Genomic DNA, 17,976 nt, shown 5'->3' with positions numbered 1-17,976 from the left:
GAATGACAATTTTTTTAAATGCAACAAATAACACACATATGGGAAAACAATACGCACAAAGATACCCATCACAATATGCTTTATAACAGTGGGAAATTGGAAGCAATCAAAATGATAACAATAGGTAAATGGTTAAGTAAATTATGATACACTACAGTGGGCCATCATGCAGCCATTAGGAGGATAAAGACCATATAGCAACATGGAAAAATGCAAGTAACACATGCTAAGTGGAAAAGAGACTGGAAATTGTATTGCACTGTGGTTACAACTAGATAAAAGCATACTTGTAAAAAAAGACTGGAAGGGAATAAACAAAGATAATAATTGTGTTAGGGATTATGAGTGATTATTTTCCCTTAACTCCTCAAATGATCAGTAATGTTATGTGTCTTTATAATTTAAAAATAAATGGAAAATTCAGCAACTTTTTAAGAACTATTATTTTTTAAAGTAGCTATAGTTCTGAAATAAAGAACAGTACTATATAAAATACTCTAACTATATTAAACCCAAATTAGGACGTTCCACGTGGGAGCAGTGACCCTGGCAGGATGAACATCACCCCACACTACTGCTCCCACCGCTAACGCATATCTTGGAGAGCTTTCCCTCTACAGACTTTTCCATTGACTCAGATTTACAGACCTCTTTCTAGATATTTTCATTCCACTTGAATAGTCTATTTCAGTATAATCATTGGATGGGAGAAAGCAGCAGCAGCTGAAACAAGGCTGGACTGTCAGAAGTCTGCTTAACCATAGATGCTGGCGTCCAGTTGGCTGGCTGTGGGTTGTCAGCTGCAATGAAGCTGCTCACAGGTGGACAGCAGAATAGCCACGTAGGAGAGATAGAGGGCTGGGAATAATGAGCCTAGCAATTTAAAACAAACTTGAATCTCCTTGGCTCTGTTGAATAAGATCCCAGGATACTGAAACAACTTGTAGCTTTGGCCTTAGATCCACCTTGCATGATCTTTGAAGAACTAATAAGAATGAGAATACAAGCATCAGAACACTGGTGGGGACCAATTTTATTTCCTTGTTCCAAATGGTACCTCTCATTGTTCTAGTAGATCATGCCTACTTCTTGACCAGAATCCAGTCCCAAACTACTGCCTTCTGGACCCCACAGAAAAGAGTGTACCTAAAATGTATCTTATGGGGAGCTGGTAATAATCTACAAGCATTAGCTAACAATAAATCAATTTCTAAATTATACAAGGAGACCTTGGATAACCAAAAGCTTATTCAGCAAGATGTCCCACTTGCTTGGCTCCACTCTTTGTACTTCATTTTAAATCGTACATTTCACACATTTCTGTATCACAAAAACACCTTTTCTGTAGTCTTGGTTGAGTAAAACTTATGTTCCCACATAAGCTATAAAATGCTAATCATTTTTTAAGACAAGGGCCTCTCTTTAGTATTTGGCTTCTGGCCATGACACTTTTGATGACTTTATCAACCCCAGTGTATTAAAGTATCCAAATTCAGGCTCATAAGCATAAACCAGCTAACACTGGCTCGTGAGTCTACCCTAAGACTACCTCTTTAAGTTGTTACAGCTACTTTTATATGCAACCTGAGTACAAGACAATATCACATTCAATTTAGAAGCCAGACCTTATAACGTGTGAAATCTTTTAACACACCATAGGAGTGCACAAAACAATTATAATAACTATTGCACATATTTTAAAATGTGACTCTTTTGCTGGCCTTCTTCCTCATCTCGGTGCTTCTGGTCTCACTTCTTTGGTCAATGCAGTAAGTTGTTTCAGCCATGTTCTTCCCAGGGAATTGGAAGGAAGAATTTAGCTCATCCTTTGGGTGCAAGTCCTAGACAGCACCTGAATTAAGAGCTAGGCAGAGGAGAGCAAGAAGAGGCACCTCCCCAGAAAAGTGATTTATAAGAGGCAAAATAGTCCTCATACTTTTGCTTGGCATGAGTAGAGTTTAAGAATTTACATCAGTTCCTGAAACAAGCGTGAAGGACGTCTTCTCATACCACACTGACCTGTACCACCTGCTCAGTCACTTCCCCCTTAGACTCTCAGGTTTTTGCAAGTCTTTGCCTGAAACAGCTTCTTAAATCTACAGTTAATTCAAGTGCCACCTCCTCCCTACAGAAACCTCAGCCCGCCCAGTGTAAAGGCAAAGGGCTATTGCTAAACGGAGGCGTGGAGTTAGAAGGACACTTGGGGACTCTTTAGTCTAGTGGTGGCAACCAGATTACCAGGAAAGCCTGTGACCCAGCCCCCAAGACTCTGGTGCAGTGGGACTGGAAGCCACTCAGGAACACACACACACACATTCACACAAGTCACTCTGTCACAGGTGGCCCAAGCATGGCACTTTGAGAAACAATGATATAGTTCGATATCCTCTGAGGCTCAGAGATGTTGCCCAAGACACATTATCCATTGGCAGTGGAGTGGTACTCAGGTTTGTAGACTCCTGCCACATGCTGCTGCCCCAGAGGGCTAGAGGAAAAGCAATTAGAGTGGATACCAACATGGGCGGTGGAGTTTGGAGCCTGGAGCAGGCACTTGGCGGAGTTGGTAAGAGGTGATAATTCCACCTCTAACGATGCCTACAGCTAAGCTTCCCCACAGAAGCCACAGCAACAAAACTCTTTTCTAGGCACCTGCATTTGATCCCCTATCTAGAAAGAACTGGGCATCTGGGGCTGGCTTCGCAGAATCAGAAAATCCAGTCCCAGCTTCACCAGGTGCCAGCCATGTGCCCACGAGCAAGTCACTTGCCGTCTCTCAGGCTTCCATTTGCCCATCTGAAAAATGAGCCTAATGCTTACCCTGCCTATTTTTCTGATTTGTTGTGAGGATCAAACGAGACCAAGGGGTGTTCTTTGAAAATTAAAACCTTCTGGAAGCATAACGCCCTATCTAGTATTCTCATACTCCCTATGAGTATTCTTATGCTCCTTATTCTCTTCTAAGACAAGAATGGGATAGAACAGAGCTTCTCAAAACTACCAGAGTTGCTCATATTTTCGAGGAAGCCTATAGCCATTCTACACAGTGCCAACACAGACATGTGGTTAGCACAACAGAAGTGATGAAGCCACTAGAAGGCACTCAGGACATGTTCAGACTTGGACCCTGTGGCTCCATTGACTTCCTATAGCTGAGACCCACAGCCACAAGACTCGGATTTCTCTGGTCCACTTAGCCCTGGTCAGAGTCAACAGTCCTAATGATTCTGGGGTCCTTCAATGGCTTTCTTCCCCAGCTATCTAAACACATGATGCTGAAGGCACTTCCTGTGCCTCCTATACCAGCACTCACAAACGCATTCCAAGCAGGATTCCAGATAATCAATTTTCTGCCTGCATTTGCATGTTTAAAATGAGGAAAATGTTTTAGATGCCTGTTTTTTATTCCAGATGGAATCTATTTGTAAAAACCCAGAGCTCCCTTCAGGGGCCATTGAGGGGTGGAGGAAGGTGAGGGGTGGGGCTTCTGGGAAGGCTTTGGGGCCCCAACTTCCTCTTCAAGTAGAGCAGCTGCATTTCTACCTAACTGGGCTTCCACAAAAGGCTTCATTTTGCTAATTTAAAAAAAAATGGCATGAAAACTCATCTTCTTATCCAGTCCCCTGGTTTATAGGTGAGGAGATCACATTGGAGAAAAGTTAACAGATTTTCCAACTTCCTCCCTTAGCCACTTGCCCAGGCAGGAGAAAGATGGGAAATTCTGCTTCCTATGGAAGGGGTTCCTGCCAGGGTCCACAGTCTCAGCGTAGGCTCCTACCTGTGGCAGCAGCTGGGAGTGGCTTCTCCTGTCCTGTCCCCACACCTGGCAGCTCTCAGCAGTGGCCACCTCTAGTTCCACCTCATCAGTGCCTCCCTAGGGCCTCTCTGGACCACTCCAGTTAATACCTGGAGTAGCATCCCCAGGGTTCCTCGCTTCCTCAGCCGGCTCAATTGGCCCTCTAGCCTCTGGGTAGCACCACTTTTACAGAATCAGCTCCATTCTAGGAGCTCTTTCAAAGGACAGTTCTCAAAAGAGACTTATTAATGACTGAAGTGACTCTAGGGAAGCAAGTCCACATAAGGCACTCTGGTTGTCACATTTAGTTGCCCTCTCAGGGCCCAGGCCTGGTGACGCTCTTTAGCTCAGAATGTGTTCTCAGGTCTCCAAATCTGTCCTCCCAGGAGTTACAGGGGAAACTTTTGCTCTTTGTGGAAAAATATCCAAAATCATAGCTAAGGACCTTGACAAGGCTTCAAGTTGTTCTTCATGAGCTCCCACCACAAAGCCCAGAGACAGAGATGAAGACTGACTCCCCAGCTATCTAAACACATGATACTGAAGCTGTAAGAGATGACACTGGGTAAGACCTTAAACAATAGCTTGGCCATTGTGCATGGAAGGGGAGTGTTTAGATATGGAAAGCTTCCAGAACTTATTCCTCCTTTACTATAGGCTGTCTCTCTGGTCTACTCTCCCCTCACCTCACACTGCAAACACAGAAGGAATACACAAGAGAAGATTAAAAGGTGTGCAGGCTGAGCTTTATTCCATGGAGCGAATTTCACCTATCTAATACCTGACAAAAAGTCTCCAGGGGTTGTGGGCATCAGTGGCTTCCCTGCTATTGAAGTACAAAACCCAAGGCTTGACTCACAAGGAGAAGAGAATGGCACAAGGATCCAGACTGAACAGGATGGTGTTCACCTACAAAGTGTGATGTCCTAACATCCACCAGACGTTAACAGGTGTTTCATTTTTGTAAAGCATCCTTGAACTAGGATTCCTTGGGGGAAATGGCTGATTCTAGGTCTGAGGCTATAAAGTACAATATGATCATGGACTATCTTGATGCAGAAAGTAAGGAAGTGCACAAAGATTAATAGAGACATGACTAAAGATAGAGGAGCTGAGAGAGAGAGAGAGAAAGGGAGGGAGGAAGGAGAGGACAGGAAAAAAGAAGACAGGAAAGGAGCGATGACACTAGGGGAAATGTGAATGTGGTATGGAGTGTACATTAGATAATATTATTAAGTCTATGCTACATTTATGGGGCATGGTAATAGTATTGTGGTTATGTAGGAAATGTTCTTGTTCCTAGAAGACATTGTCTGAAGTGTGTGTGTGTGTTTAGATGGGGAGGTGGGGAGAGGTAGAGATTGAGAAAGAGAGAGGTAAAACAAATGTGGCAAAATGTTAATTGGTGAATCTTGGTGAATGGTATACAAGTGTTTATTGTACTAGTCTTTCAACTTCTCCTCAGGTTTGAAATTTTTCCAAATAAATACTTGGGGGCGGGGCAAGAGGTCTTACACAGAGGCAAATTTACCTTGAGGCAGATGCAGCTTAAGTGTCAGGGCCCCTCACTAGATGGGCCCTTTCAAGACCTTGGTAGGTTAATGAGCATCATCAACGTAAAGAGTAGGTAAAATAAGTTACTACCCCAGAAAACTTGAAACATCCTGAAGTCTTACAGCTCGCGTATAAAGGAAACTTGATAGAAGTTGTCCCAAATTTGTCAACAATCTAAGAAATTTACATGACACTACCAGTACTAATGAGCAGCAAAGCTGACATTTTCTTAATTATCAATAATAAAGACAAATTTCCATCAACTATGTTAGAGAAAGACTAAATTATCTTCCTATACTCTCGGTAGAAAATATTACGAAATTGTTGGCATATGAAGAGGGGAACAAAGAATGTGTAGCCATAAGATATAGAAGGAAAAGCACCGTAGAAGTATGTCAAGTAATTAATGAATTTAAATATTGTGTTAGTTTTCTAGATTTTGTCATGTTTGTGGCATTTGTCCACATTTTTAATAATTGTATGATTTATAATTTATTTTCTCCTTTTATGTATGAGTTCACTTTCATAACCCTCCTCCTTCCAAATTTGTATGCTTTGTTTCCCAAACATGTTGATCACACAAATGCACAGAGACACACATACACGCATACACACACACATACATACGTCTTTTTTTCAAAGAAATGTCTTTTGTGCTTAGGATTCCTTGGAACACATTTGGAAAACAGTGCCCCAGAGCAAAGTAGCTTCTTTTTATCCACATCCATCTATCATGGTAATGCTGCACTGTAGCATTTGACCTCCAGGAAGACATTTATTTGAAGAGCTTATTTAAAGCAAATAACCCATATTTTACATCGCTGATTATCTTATATTTACATACATCCTGCTTTATTCTTTGTTTATTATTTAATTATTTATGCCACATTCATTGACCCAGTTAAGCCCCAAACAGCACGGTGAGGCAGGCGGGACAGGTCTACTTCACAGACATCCACCCCCATCCCTCCACCCACTGTTGGGTGGCTTCAGTGCCCCACGTGCGTAAACTGAGGCAAGAGGGGTAGGGGTAACTTTTCTTAGAACAACAAGCTGTAGGATCTGGGCTTCCATTTGGGGGATTACTGTTGAATTGGTAAGTTACTTTTACAGGCTCAGTTTCTGCGACTTGCTTGTCCTTTGACATCTTGGGCCCAGTGTGACCTGGGAGAGAGAGACAGAGACCAGGGCTCACAAAGGGGAGACATGGAGGGAATATGAGGGTTCACCCTTCTTTCCCCTCCCCACAGTGGAAACAATTTGTCCCTGCCCAGGTGGAAAAGGATCAGTCTTTGACACCTTGCATTATAGATAAGGTCAAAGAGGTAGCTCTAAACCTACAGGAAACTTTCAGGGAGAAGGGCAGCTTTCCCAGATCCCTCTTCCTAACCATCCCTCATCAGCAGACCAGGGACCAGATACCGCCTTCTGCCTCCTGAAGGAACTGGAGACAGAGCCCCATCACAGTGCTCACTTTGCACTAAATTCTCCTGCTTTGACATACAATTCCAGGTGCAGGAAGGGGAGCCCTTCTGGTAAAAACTGCAGATGCTAATGCTCTAAGCTCAGTTAATGCTCTGAACCGAAACCCAGTAACAACAACAACATAATAATATAGCAAAACAATTGTCATTTATTAAGCATCTTCCCAACCACACTAGATACTTCCATGAGCTGTCTCATTTGCTATAACAAACTAGCAAACACTTCCTCAAACACTGGGGTAAGAGGGTTCCACCAATTCATCGTGGGAAAGAGTACAGAGCATTGCTCTGCGTTGACTCATCCCAATAAGTAGGTAGAGGAAGCTGACCCTTACAGCTGGGAGTCATCCCCACTTCCCCACCCCTCACCCCACCGTGGCTCCTCCACTAAACACTTGGAGGACCAGCAACAGGAAGCCTTAACAGAATGAGAGGGAGGTGGGAAAGAAGGAAGGGTGAGGACGGGGGTGGTGAACACATGGGCTGGTGTGATGGTTGCCCTCAGATACTAAAGATGATTAATAAGTAAGAAATAAAATAATTATACAGATGATACATTAATGCATTTTCATTTTAATATTTAGATAAGATTGAAGTTTAAATAGAAATTCACTCTTTAGTTCCTCTCCTCCAATAACTATTAACAGCTTGGTGGGTGTCCTCCCAGATTTTCCATATATATGCATGTAAACAATATTGACCTAGACAGGTTCAGAAGTCCCTGCCTCCAAGATAATGGTAGGAGAAAATGACGAGGGAACATTTCTGGAACATTCAGAGGTCAGAGACCAGTGCTACCATTTCATCCCTAATCATGACTCCAAGGGACCTACCTCAGATCAAATTCCCTGGGAACGGAATCTGTGACAGAGATTTGGGTGCAGAGCAAATTGGGGAGCACTCGGGAACGACACCTATAAGAGAGAGGGGAAAGCAGAAATGGGCAGGTAGGGGAGATGTCCTGCGGTGCAGCTGTAACAAAGGCTTCAGCCAGTCCCACCGGAAGCTCTGGAGTTGTGATGCCCTCTAAATTGTCCCAAGTTAAAGCAAGGGAGCCAGGCTTTCCTATTCCCATGTCAACTAATAACAGGATGGAGGGAGCCCCCAGGGAGAGGGAGTAAGACTGGACAAGGCAGCTTCCTTCTTCCAGGGCTCGCTCCAGAGAAAGTACAGCTGTGAATCATCAGCAGCCATCACTGTCTTGGTCTTGAAGGGGGGAGCTGGGAAGCCCCCCACAGCATATACTACAAGACCCTTAGATGTTCCAAAGCACTCTCTTCTAGAAAGGATGAGGAGTAAGTGGGAGGGAAAAAACTTCTTGAGTGAACAGATAAGAGAACGCCACAGACCAAAAGTTGACACAGCTCCTGGATCTGAAATGCCAAGGCTCTTACCTAATGTTCCCACAAGTTCCAAGAATATTGCACTATGCCACACCCTGAAAAACCACACACACCGGACCTCAACTACATCTGCCAATAAGAAATGGCTAGATGACATGTCCCTCCCCTTTGGCCTACAGCGTTGAATTTCACTGGACAAATTTCACCTGTTTGTTTGGAAAGGGAAAAAAAAAACTCTTTTCTTTATGAATAATAATAAAAACAATTCTAGGAGGGGGGATAGAACAATGCAAAGCTTTCTTGGAAACCTCATGGCTGCACCAGGATCAAATCTCCCAAGGTGCATACCCACAGTCCTGTCCCAGCCCCTGTAGCCCGTCCACACATGGACCCAGAGGTCCTTGACCCTGCTCAGCTGGCTCTGTTTTCTGTCCTTATAGGCTCAGCAAGGATACCCAAACCTCCTGAGGGCTCCAGCACAAAGCTGGGACTCCAGGCATCTGAACAGTGTTTAGAGTCCAACCACATTGGTATTTTTTCGGTGACACTGTGTCAGAAGGGTCATATTGATTGAATTTTCCTGCAAACAATCATAATGAATAACAACTGACTGTTCCTAAACCAGGCCTAGGCCAGCATCCTTTCCTACAAAATCCTCCAAAGTTCTTTCAAGTGGAATTTCCATCCAGTAAGAAGTGACCAAAGTTGTCCTGACCAGTCTCAAAATAACACAGCCATTATCAGTTCTCATGGTGAAAATGGCCAATAAACGTACCAACTTATTATTGTTATCCCCAATTTTCAGATGATCAAACTGAGGCAGAGGAAAGTTAAGTAACCTGGTAGCCAGTGGCAGACAGGCATCTGACTCAGGTCTCTGTGCACTTAATCTTGATGTTATCCTACCTCCAGAATGGAAGCATCTTCCAAGGAATGCTTTTACTTTCAATCCTTTAGTTGTCTATTTTCCAAATTCCCCTTGAGGCAGGCAGAGCCAAAGCCACCCATTTCATGAAGACACCAGACCTACATGACTTAAATGAGTCACAAAATTCATCAGTGATTAGACACAGAATGGAACCTACTCCAACACACAGCACAAATCCTTACAATTCAACCAAGCAGACAAAAAACCCACAGACTTAAGTCTGTTCCTGATCAGCAGACCCTTGGACCCACGTGCTGGACAAGTGTGGGAGGTGATTGTTAAGCTCAGTCCAATTGTAGCCCCAAGCACATCGCATCCTCCCTGTAATTCATCTTGAGCAAGGCATTGAAGCCATCTGGGCCTGCTTCTAGGAGCAATGACATGAGTCAATACATTTCAAAGACAAAAGAATAATAAACATTTGCATTATCCTTAATCATTTCCAAAACATTTCTAATGCATCATCTCACTTAGTCCTCCTAACAGCACTATGAGGGAAGGTTTGTAGTATTCATTTTAGAGATGGAGAAACTAAGGCTCACAAAAGTTACAATTAATCCAGTCCCATAGCTCAGTGCTGATGTTTGATCCTCAGCTCTCTCCACTATGCTCTTTCAATTGTGCTCCGTTTCAAGATCCAGCAGTTGATAGCCAAGGTCAAAGAGAAGGCTGGGGAAATCTGGACCTGCCGTCAAATCAGGACTGTTCATCCCCAACGCCTTAATGTATCATTGCCAAATGCAAGAGAATGTTGCTTTCCATTATATAACCAAACAGGATCCGTGCCATGCACGTTCCAACTGCTAATCAGACTTGATGAATCACAAAAGGACATTGTTTTCCAAATTTTTAATCTGTTCTGCCTGACTCCCAGCCCACTGGTTAAAACTTTGAGGGACCACAAGATACCAGTGGTCAACTTGTACAATTCAAGTATTTTGTGATCAAAAGACTGAACTACCCTGGTGTGGTGTCTTTATTTGTTTTGTTTTTTATTAAAACACCACTGACCACCAAAATCTAACGGTTCTTCGTATTATTAGGGTCATTTATTCCTGACAGCAACTCTATCAGGTAAATACTATTGTGATCCCCACCTTACAGATAAGAAAACTGAGGCACAGAAAGGGTAAGTAACCTGCTAGTCAAGGTCAGAGCTGTGGTTCAGGACTCTGCTCTTACTTATGGACTCTGGAATGCTCAGTTAGAACTTCTTCAGTAGCACTTCTATTCTAGGATTTGATATGAGGGTTTGGGGGAAGGAGTGTTTAGTTTTGTATATTAAGTTCCACTATCTGTTTATCAATAGAGTTTATCACCATATCTTATCACTATAGTTTCATGCTTTTGGCCCCTAAGACTCCTCCTCACTCCCATCAAAATAGAAATCTTCTTGGAAGGGGCAATGTCTAGAACCCTTATCAGTTAACTGCTTAGATATCAAGTAACATGTTAGCAGAAAATAGGAGAAATGGGAAAAGGTATAGCCTCTAGAGAGACCTGGCAATTCCTGGAGGTGAGAAAAGGAAGAGAAAGAATAGATAGGAGAAGCGGATGTTTTCCAAAAACAAATGTTTCCTCTATTCTCTCCCCTAGCTCTTGACAGTATAGCACATTCCTCTATTAATGAACATTCTACTTACCAAATAGAAAAATATGGAAGATATATGGGTGAATTAACTAATATCCTAGAACCCTTGATCCACTCTACAACTAGGCAGTCATTGGTTAAAGGAGTTGATTTATTTCTTTGTTTGTTTTTCCCAGAATATTTGCTAAATTGACATACTGCTGTTAAGAGTTCAACCAACTACAAAGTGCGTGGGAAGAATCCTGTGAGATTACCCTCACTTCAGACACTGGCTGAAATTTTGGGTGTACCCAGGGCCATCCTCACTTCAGACTGGCTGGCTACAAATTTGGGGGTCCCCACAAACACCCTCAGATTCAACAATTCACTAGAATGACTCACAGAACTCAGGAAAGTGCTATACTTACAATTAGCTTTATTATAGTGAAAGGATACAAATTTCAATCAGCCAAGGGAAGGGATGCATAGGGCCGAGTCTAGGAGGGGTCTAAATGCAAACTTGTGGTTTTCCTCTCCCCATGGAGTCATGGACAGTGTTACCTCCTCCTGGCCACAATGTGTGACCATAAACGCAGAGTACCACCAACTAGGGAAGCTCACCCAAGCCTTTAGTGTCCACGGTTTTTATTGACGCCCAATCACATACTGCCCACATGGGTGACCTTTAGTCTCCAACCTCCCTGGAGATTCAGGCCAATAGCTTTAGTCTCCAGTTCCTAAGGAGGTTAGAACTGATATGGCATGTCCCAAAGCCCCACCATAAATCACATTGTTAGACTGTCCAGTAGCCAAAACTTCCCTACAAAGACACTCCTATCAGGCAGGATGTTCTACTTTGACAAAGGTCAAAGTAGAAAAAGATTAGAGAGAGAGAGGGAGGGAGGGAGGGGGGGAGAGAGAGAGAGAGAGAGAGAGAGGGAGGGAGGGAGGGAGGGGGAGAGAGAGAGAGAAAGGAAGGAAAGAAGGAAGGAAGGAAGGAAGGAAGGAAGATAGATATAGATGATAGATACAATCTACAATTTCAATTTTAGAGTCAAAATAAACTTCAAGAGAGCACATGACCTAGTCCCTGAGTCCACGTAGGTAACGCGTTGCACCTATTTAACTGGTGGGGTCTAGAGAGCTTTGCTCCCTTGCCCAAGGTCTGGTGGTGGTATGGACAGAAATAGATCCTCATGTCCTCTGATTTCTACTAAAAGTACTCATTCCCCTCTACCATGATGCCATATACACTCCCCTCCAAATTCCATTTGCCCTACCTGACACTTCCCACCAAGGCCTGGTGTTAGGGAATGCACACATCTCAACAGACAACATGCTCAAAGCGCCCTCCCGTCCCACGTCCCTTTGAAGACCAGGAAGGAACCCATGGTGATCCACTCCCATCCAGACTTCCAGCTGCTGAGGCCTGCAGACTCTTGTCAAGAGCTCTGGAGATCCACGTCCACCTCAGAGCATCTGGGAAAGAGCCCTCTGCTCCGAGATTCCAGGTGTGATCACAGAAGTTTATTCTCTGCTAAAACGCACACTATCCCTGCCGGTGGCACCCATGACCAGTGGCCCCATGAGGGACCGTGACCACGCTGTGGACAAGAAGAAGGCTCAGGTCTCTACTCTGCCCCTTTAAGCTCTTTCAGGTCTTTGAGCCTCCCTTTTATTCTTTGTAAAATGAAGAGTTTAGCTTAGAATCTGGGTACTCCAAGTGTAGGCCAACGACCAGCCACACGGCATTACCAGGGAGCTTTTTAGAAATGCAGACCTCCCAGCCCCATCCAGGGACTGCTGCATTCGAATCTGTGCGTTTAACAAGATCTCCAGGTGATTCATGTGAACATTAAGGTTTGAGATACACCAGCTTAGACCATCCCAAGACCTAAATTTCGTGATTCTCAAAAGGCAGCTCATGGCTCAATTTCCAGACTCGGCATTGAGATGCCTCTTGGAACTGGGGGAACTCAAGCTTCTAATCAGGAGCGGTCAGAAAGTGGAGTCAGGGAAGGCGTCTGTGAAACCCAAAGCCCTTGGACAGGCAGGTCTGGGACAGAGGAGCGGGAGGAGGAGACAGGGTCATGTTTTCCATAGGCACGCTGTGGGTGCCAGCTGAGGTCTTTAATGTAAACCCTCCTGTACTCCGACCTAAACAATGAGCGTAATTATGGGCTCACTTACCCCCTTCAGATGCAGGGCTCGGGGTCGGCCCTCCGCAGGGTCCTGCAGGAGGTCTCGTTTCTGAGTCAGGGGGGGCCTCTGGTTAACCAGAGCAGACCCAACTCCGAGGGGCAAAGTTGACATACCAGCATAATTACACGTAGGTTGACCATATTTACTGCAACTCTGTTGTTCTAGAATTTCAAACAAAGGCTGAACCCTAGGAAAATACACCACTAAAGAGAAGCAGATTGTCCTGAGTGATTTATTGAAGAACAAAAGCGAGGGGAAGAAAGAGAAGAGAATTATCAGAGACGCACACATACTTCCCTTTCCCCTGCCTGGTCTAAAGAGAACAGGCAGTGACCACCACTTTCCCGCCCTCCCCAACGGAAAGGCCTCCAAACACTGACATTTTGCTTTTTCTGAGACATGTTTTCATGTGGCCACATCAAATCCCGTAAACCCGTTTAGGCTCATCAGAAGAAAGCAGGCTGTAGCACTGTCGGGAGGGACTGCGCTCCTCTTCCCTTCTGACTCACTTCGCTCTCCTCACACACCCTCCCATATGACATACGCTTACATCTCCTACAGATATATATCAAATGGACAGAAATTCAACCAAGCCTGGAATTTGGCTTTAGAGAAGCCAGAACAACAGGCCGGGCGTGTGACTGGTCTTTAACTTCAGGAGGTTACTGGTAGGAAGGCTTTGAATAACTGCCAGAACTGGTTGGCCTCAGCTCTGTCCCATGTAGATACATAACTGTGATGGAAAGCAGTTGCGTTTCCAATGCACAGTTCAGAGCTTTCATTGACGCGGCAAGGACAGAAGAGGGGCAGTTAGAAATCGGCATAGTTAGGAAACAGCACCTCCTCCAAGAACTAAAACCTCTTTACATGCAATGTAGGTGTCCCCAGCAGATCAGGGCTACAGTGATCTCAGAGCACGTGCTTGTAGTTGTCACCTTGTTATGGACTGAATTGGCACACGTTGAAGCCCTAACTCCCAATGTGACTGTGTTTGGAGATAGGGCCTTTAGGGAGGTAATTAAGGTTAAATGAGGTCATAAGGGTGGGACCCTAATCCTATAGGCCTGGTGTCCTTATAAAAAGAGGAAGAGAGACCAGAGATCTCTCTCTTTCTCCAAGCACACACAGAGAAGAGGCCATGTGAGGACACAGCAAGACGGCGGCCATCTACAAGCCAAGAAGAGAGGCCTCACCAGAAACCGACCCTGACAGCACCTTAATCTTGGACTTCCAGCCTCTAGAACTGGGATAAAATAAATGTCTGCTGTTTAACCCCCCTAGTCTGTGGCATTTGTTATGGCAGCCCTATTGAACTAATACACTCCCCAATCCCCACCCTAAAACTCCCACGCACGCAATTACAACTCCTCAGCCCAGGAAGCCTCATCAAGCACCTACTGCATGCCTGGCAGAAGAAATAGCAGATAGGCTTCCTGTCCTCAGAGAGCTTATGACACCTGTGGAGAGACAAGACCAACCATGGAAAACAAATTGGAACTATACAAGGGAGGACTTGGCTAAAGCTCTGAACTGCTTCTTGCATGGAGCAGAACAGCCGATAGATCATTATGTAACAGGGTCACCAGGCAGAAAACAGAGAGAGAATCATTTAATATAAAGGTGCATAGCAGTTACTGGAAGTTTGTTTGTTTTCTTTTTTAAGTTGCTTTTAAAAATATTTTGCTTAGAAAGCCCCAAACCTTCGTCTTTTTCTGTCAAGAAGAAGGAGCTGGTTTCCTTACCAGAGCTCCAGGGCAGGATCTTGAAATTCCTAATTCCAAGTCCCATCAAGGTGGTTGTTTGCCCTGTCTCATTGCCTGGGGCTCAGAGGGGTGACATGCTCCTGGACCAGGGGCTGCCACACAGATGAAGAAATACCAAGTGATTGAGCTGATTAGCCTATTTACCCACACTCATAAAATTGTGAAAGAACCTTTTGCAAAACTACAAATGTTACTGTTCAAAAGTCATTAAAAAAAACACAGAATCAGGATAGGATTCAGGTCCTACGAGATGTTCACAGAGGTAAAGTTCTGCTGAATGGAAAATTCCAAACTTGGTCAGTTGGAAACTCTATGGGCTTAAACCCCCTCTCCAAGCCTGCACAGTTCCTACTGACACCACTTAAGATCTCCAAGCCTGAGCCGAGGACAGGACCCAACCTCAGAAACCCTAAGCCAGAATATGGATAACTACCACAAAAGACACCCCCATGGGATGGGCACCCAGGATTGTTCTGGGCAGGGAAAAAACAAGAAGTGGGATTGTTCAGAAGTTCAGAAGAGATTTATGCCACAACTTTGACTTGGGGCAGACATTATTGCAGCCCAGACAAAGGAAGGAGAAATAGGATAGAAGAAAAGCAATAGAAAATGTCCTGGAAATTTACCGAATCATCTGCAAGAACAGCAACCCCCTTTTTTGTGAGCCTCTTCCACCTGCACTTTCATTCTGTGGTTCTGGAAGCCCATCCTCCTGCCAGAGAAGTGGGCTTATGACCAGGATTGAACCAATCAGTTTCTCCATCCCTCTGATTGGTCAAAGGATTGGCATGGGACTGAGCAGAGAAATCAGGATCTGTCCCCAAGAGGAAGAAGAACCACTTTCTGCTGAACCAATAAACATCCTGCATCTTCTTTCTTCTTAAGCTGGTCCCAGTGGTAATTCTGACTAATGCAGGAAGCATGTGGACTCTCACCAGTTGCCTTCTGGTTTGTATCAGACCCCCACCCTGTGGCTAGATCCTGGAGGACAGCCTGAGGGAGAGGGAGCCTTGGCTGGAGAGTGATGAAATAGGAAGGAGGGGGGATTCCTGCTGGTGGTGACAGTGACATTGTCCAAGGCATCATTCAGAAACAGTTGTGGGGAGCTGTCCCAATGTACCACCCAGTAAAGCTGGTGTTCTGGCTCAGGGGCAGTCTGAGAACAGAGCCACTGAGACCAAGGCCATGAGTTGCTCCAACCGGGAGGTGCCATATCTTTCCCAGCCACCTGCCCTCCAGCAGAGCTGGCAGGAGAAGCCACAACCCACAACCCTTTAGTACTTCCATCAGTACTGAAAACGAGTCCAATGTAGCAGTCAAGAGCATGAGGTCTGCATCAGAGAAACCTGCATTTTAATCCCACTTCTTACCAACTGTGGGACCATGGTTAAATAACAACACCACTTGAACCTCTCTTTACCTGTCTGTATAATAGGGATAACAGAATCTAGCTAACAGGATTGTTGTGAGGGTTAAATGTGATCATGTATACAAAGCCCTCAGCACCACACCAGGCACAGTTGGAATTATCATCATTATTGTGGCCATTATTATTAGGAAATGCTCTGAAAACCATGCTCTGTGAAATAAGTCAGGATCTGACCTTGTAAAATCAAAATGTACATCCTCGCTGGGAAAGAGCTAGCAGCTCCTTCCGACCTAGAGTGGCAAATTCCAGGCTTGGGTCTATTTCTTGCCTTTGTATTCTTTCTCATTTATTTTTTGATTTATGAAAACGCATCCATCATTTTCTAAGGAAAGCCTCCAGACACATGAACAAAAATGATAAAAATGCACAATGAAAATAAATAAAACCATTCTGCCTGGCTGACAAGTCGGGCATTTGGCCCCAGTGGGGTAGATAAATCCAGAGCCAGGCTCGGCACTGGGACCCAAAGGTCAACAAGCTGGGACTTGGCTGAAGGAACAAAAGAAAGGAGATTCTGAAGCTTCATCTAACAGCCTACCTCAAATCTACCAAGAGCCTAAGAGCAAATTTTCTAGGAGCAGCCCCCAAAAGGGTCTCCAAGAAGCCAGTCCAGAAAACTGTGAGACAGCTGCCCCCTCCCTGCTCTGTCGCTAGGGAATGTTTTCAGAGAGCCAGCAGACTTCTGAAGCTATGGCAAACACCACTTTTACCTACAATTCCCGTGTCAGTGAAGGAAGAACACTCAGTGAAGAGAACTGGGGCTCCCTAGGGAAGGTGTCCAAGTCACCCTTCTGTCCTCATCTCCTTAGTCCAGAGACTTGCTCTAAGGAGACCCTATCTGAAGAATTTGCTTTGGGGCCCAATATTTCTAGCTTCCAATATAGATATTTAAAACGGAAGCCCAGTAGAAGCAAGGAGGGATATTTGTGGTATGAGATGGAGACAGGGCCCTCACTGGCAGAGGACAAGCCTTCATATAACCCAGGTAGGGCTCCTGACGGGTAACCAGGTCCCCCAGAGTGTCCCACTGGACAGGCTCTGCAAGATGCCTTCCAGCCCAGTCGGAGGGAGCTCTCAGTCATGGGTTGTCCCAGCCATGAGGTGGCCTAGTGTGCCCAGTAGGGCTGCCCAATACTGGCAGAGCCATCAGATCTTCTCTTGGCACATCTGGCTGTGAGACATGGGGAGCCATTACCAGCAAGTCATAGTAGATGCAGCAAAACTGAAAAGAGTAACTGAATCGCTCCAACTACCCAACACTGGGGTGGACAACAGTGACTACCTACCTCCATAGGTAGAACCCCTGCTAATAACAAGTATCAATAACAGCATGGATAATGGAGCCACTGTTGACAGCAACCATACTCAGTGAGCATGTCTTTGTGCTTGGCACTGTCAGGGCCTTACACATGTGATCTCATTGAATCTTCACAAGGATCCTATGCAGTCAGTGCTATAATTATCATTTTGCAGATGGGGAAACTGAGGCTAGGGAGGTGACACAGCTGGTAAATAGCAAAGCTGTAATTTGAACCCTGGCAGTTTGATTCTGAAACATGAGATTTCATTCACTAGGTCACACACCCTCCTGCCAAACCCCACATGGCCGTGAATGATGTTCCGTTCTCAGCGAAGCCTGCTCTGGGGCCACTAAGGTTTCCTGTTCTTCCTCACCTCTCTGTGCCCTTTCAATAATCCCCCATCATCTAAAGTGATGGGATTATGTCACAGTTCCTTAAATGCAAGCATCTAACTGATACAGAGACACAAGAGTTCCCAAAAACTGGCTTGTGGGGACAGCGGAGAATGACAGGCCCTCTACAGGAGGTTAAACAGCCCTCATTTGCCCTTCTGAGCCTCACAGGAGGGAACATAAGCTAAAGCATGCGGCACAGACAGCCGGTGCTGGT

The sequence above is a fragment of the Ceratotherium simum genome, chromosome 11 (genome assembly GCF_057802395.1).
Source record: "Ceratotherium simum simum isolate JZ-2026a chromosome 11, ASM5780239v1, whole genome shotgun sequence".
Taxonomy (NCBI): Eukaryota; Metazoa; Chordata; class Mammalia; order Perissodactyla; family Rhinocerotidae; genus Ceratotherium; species Ceratotherium simum.
The sequence above is the reverse complement of the archived record's forward strand: the minus strand, read 5'-3'. Positions refer to the sequence as shown.